At 38.2% G+C, this 4,221-nt stretch overlaps 1 long non-coding RNA gene across 1 annotated transcript; it reads left to right on the top strand.

Annotated features, from left to right (window-relative positions):
• Positions 1 to 1,861: 1,861 nt before the first annotated feature.
• LOC136286316 (uncharacterized) lies at positions 1,862 to 3,929 on the top strand. The gene is made up of 3 exons (XR_010719849.1): positions 1,862 to 1,949; positions 2,238 to 2,343; positions 2,442 to 3,929. It is a non-coding gene; the product is annotated as an uncharacterized lncRNA (long non-coding RNA).
• The last annotated feature ends 292 nt before the right edge of the window (positions 3,930 to 4,221 follow it).

Genomic DNA, 4,221 nt, shown 5'->3' with positions numbered 1-4,221 from the left:
TCATTAGTTCATGGGGTTTTACTTGCTCGTACATTTGCTTATTTTTAATACTTTTGCCTCTGTGTCGGGGGGATGCACCTCTTCCCACATGTCAAATCTAAATGTTGGCCCTCTCTCAGGTCATGATTTATCCTTGCAGCTGGTAAGGAGAAGCTCTAAACCACCTGCCTAGGCCCACCTGACAGTAGTGAAAGTTTAAAGAGCTAACATACCTTAGAGTTATCTCCTTTTTTTGTTTGTTTTTTTTGTTTTTTTTCCCCAAGCATTGGCACATGGCAAAAAAAAAAAAAAAAAAAAAAAAAAAAAGGCAAAATAAAATGCTCTTAGTTTTCTGTCTTGCTTAAAAACAAAGAATAAGAATGAGTAGAGGTTTTGTGTACAGGCAGTAATTAGGTGGATTATTTCTGTTTATTGTTTTTTGTTACTGCCATTTAGAATGTTGTTAAACGAATGAGAGTAAATACATGTGTGTTTTCAAACAGGAAATGAGCACTTCTCTATGAATAGGAAATGCAGGCAACTTGAACTCACAAGAAAGAAGTCATAAAATATACTGCTCTATATAAAAAATTGATGACCTTGGTTTATGGAAAAGACCAGTTCTTGTGCCTTTCACCTCAGTGAAAGGTAGAAACCAAATCTATTCACCCTCCTTCAGAGAGAAGATGGGTCTCTTAAATAACTAATTTTAAGCCTGTGCTTAAAGTTTCTCTGCTTACGAGGTTGATTATTTATGATTGCCATATTGCCCTTCAGAAAATTCTACTGAGAATAAGGATTTTCCTGCTGATAAATTCATAACTAATAGTTAGTAGGATATTGACAATGTGTTTGATATTAGTTTTCATACTTTTTGGCACTTGGGGACATTTCTCAGGGTTCTCGCTATGAATATGGATAAAACATTCCAAAGAATGGGGAATAACAGCATTTTTTAATTTTATTTTTTCTTTTAAGGGTTGTTAGTGAGACTCTCTTCCACTTCTGGAACCAAGTATTTTTCTGTTTCATTAACAGCTGTTATATTTTAGGATCACAAGTTTCAGCCTGAAATCATTGAAAGTTTTCCCTTTTGCCTGACACATTACTGCTGAGTAAAAAAAGTGTGTTTTCTCAGTTCTTAATAAGACAAAAATATAGCATTTCCACTGCAAACAGCATTTATATAAAAACTCTGGTCACCATAACCCCATAATTCAGGGTAAGCTTGTTTCTTCTCCCTGAATTCTGTGATTGTGAGCTTTCTGAGGGCTGGCAGGAGCACACAAGGGTTCAGCCAGCAGAACTCTGGACGTGGTACAGTCATGTTTTGAGTGTCTTTTCCTGGGGTCCAGGAATAAGTTTGCCTTTTATGGCATTGATAAAATTGAATTCTCTTTTGCCTTATGCACTTATGTAATTGCATTACCGTCCCTGAAGCCTTTTTGCCCCGTATAAGTGATTAAAACTCTTCTTACACAAATCTGGGCTTGGGAGGCACATGTAAACCTCCTTATACAGAATGTAAGTGGCTGAAAGACTCCCAGCTGCCAGAACTGAGGATTTGCTGTTTTGTGATTTTTTTTCTAAGAGTTTAGGGTTTTCTAAGAGAAGTCTGCATCCTGCTAATAGTACTCATCACATGCTCCCTCATTTGTATAATTGAGAAAATTACGAATATAATGAAAACAGCTCCGTCTAAATAAGTTCTCTGCCCACAGCTAATAAAACAGCATCTACCCTCAGAGACCCGGAATTTCTCTGCAAACACTTTTAGTTAAACAAAGCATTTTGTGTACCTACAGTAAACGCGGTATTTATTTTTTCATTATTCATGAAGCGGCTTTAATGTCACTGCTGATTTTCCTGGTAGGATGTTCAACTCCAGCGTACCAGAGCTCCTGCTGAGTTGTAGCTGAAGATGTCATCCACAATAAACATGAGCTGCTGTGACACTGTGATGGCAGAAGGTGAAGAATCTCTTTTCTTGTGCAAGGGCACGCATGTGTCTCTGTGCGTGAGAGGGGGAGAGAGGAGGAAAGAGATTTGATTGTGTTTACAAGATTCATTCATGGCACAGCAGGTAGTAGTCACATTGTAATATTCACCTTAACATAGCTAATTTGATTTTCAACCTGGTTATCATGCATTTAGACATAACGATACATGAAAATATGTGCTCTGGCAGTGCATTTTAAATAAGGTTGCACACTTTTAAGTCTGAATATATTAGAGGTAAGCATTGATTTTTTTTGCAGTTGCAGGAGTCCTGGAAAGCACTACTCCAAATTAACCAGAGGAAAGTGAATTCCAATGGAAAAGTCTCAGGGACTGCTACCATTTCTGGGCTGAACTCAACAGGATGTGTGTCCCTATATTTGACATCTCTAAAGATGCACAAGTTTGGTTTTTTTTCATTTTAGAGCTTCACATACTAGTGGAATTTCATTTCTGAGTTTCAGGTTGTCTTCTAACTGGAAAATGAAGAGTCAAAAAGTCCTGAGGCCTTGCTGCCCTGCTCACTGAAAGGAAAATGAGCAGCCTGGCCATAGGATGAATGTTGTCTTGGGTCACCATCAAGATCCTGACCTGCCTAAATGATGTGACACAAGGAAAGAGGTACGATGATGTTTGTCAAGAGCAGAGCCTCATTACTGCATCCTGGAGCACGCTGGGAGATAAGGGGATCTATCAGCAATTTAATTATAGTTGTAACACACCAGCCTTCATACGAGACAAAAAAGGAATCTGCTGTTTGCACTATGAGATTTCAAGCTCAATTTAAATCTAAAGAGAGTGGACGTGGTTGGGCATGATTTTGTGAATCACCTCCAGCACATTTGCACAAACAAATGCAGGTATAATTCTCCTGGAGTCAATAGAGTTGAGCATGTTTATATGAATGGGGCATTTGGCCCAAATCCAGTTGGAGTCCTTGCAGTATAACACCTCTGAATCTTCAGAGGTTTTCTTTAGAGTCGTTAATATTGAGGCTGTGTGTACCCAAGGTAATTATCCATTACTGTTTGAGCCTGGCCCAGGAATTGTTTCACAACATGTTGCCTCATTAGTAAAATATAATGGAAAAAGGAAAAAAAAAGCCAGAAACAAACTGGAAACTAGGAAAATAAGGGTGCTAAAAGGAGGAGAGTGTGAAGAAAACAAACACGGAGGGGTGAGATCCTCTGATGGCGTAAATCAGTATCACCTTCTGTGAGGATCTGCCAATTTACACCCTGTGATGCTCTGGCCCATGATTATTAGGAAAGTATGTTGTTGATATGCTCTATAATGGCTTCCATTACCAGCCCATGCTAAAAGAAGCAGCTGGTGAAAGTTATGTTTATGTTCCACAGATGGATTGGCAATGGCAGACACACAGCTCTGTGTCTGGTAAACAGGTGTTTTACTTTATGTTTGCTAGCTAGCCATAAGAAGTCGGATTCTTGGTGAGGGGTGTAGGCAAAGATCAATTCAGTTGTTGAAAAGGAAGAAGCAGTGCTTTTTGGTTGCTCTTTATTTTCTTTTAAAATGGCAAGTAGTGTCCTGAAACCCATCCTGCCTTTTATCAGCATAATCAAAGTGACTGAGAAGAAAAATAACAGAGGAGAAAAAAATCCTCAAGATGGTATTCAAATGATACTATCTCATCTCCTTCCTTTCTTGCCCATTTTCATCAGGAGAAGGAAACACTTTGGCTTCAGACAAAGTAAAAAGTGCCTATAATATCATCAAAGCCTCCTTTGCCAGAGGAGCAACTTTGCCAATTAGTACAGTGCAGAAACAGGATGAGTTGAAATTACAGTGGAGTTTATCTATGCCTTTTGTGGGAGGTGGAAATACAACCCTTCTTTTAATAAGTAAGATTTTGCAAACAGATTCTGACACCTGTAAATTTAATACTTACATGGCCAATCCAGAAGGAGAGCTATTGCTTTTCGTTACTCAAAATAAAGCATTTACTTTGACTGCATTTATTCATTTCTGATTGACCAGAAAACTAAAAAATGGCTGAGATTTTTTTCTGATCTCTGAATGAAAAATACTTCTAGATGGCAGAATGGCAACCTGTAAATTCCTTGGTGAATATCGCTGAGGCTAAAATTTTTTAAACTCTGAGGGCTTGAGAGCATTTTCACAAACACCCAGCAGCAGGCTGAATATTCATTAGTGACTAATATTATGAATCAGAGTGATACAGATTAAGAACTTCTAATTGCAAACCAGATTACTATTTTATTC

Source organism: Chamaea fasciata, unplaced genomic scaffold (genome assembly GCF_029207755.1).
Source record: "Chamaea fasciata isolate MVZ Bird 193981 ecotype frontalis unplaced genomic scaffold, bChaFas1.0.hap1 SCAF_3, whole genome shotgun sequence".
Lineage (NCBI taxonomy): Eukaryota > Metazoa > Chordata > Aves > Passeriformes > Sylviidae > Chamaea > Chamaea fasciata.
This window is presented reverse-complemented; position numbering and strand designations above follow the sequence as displayed.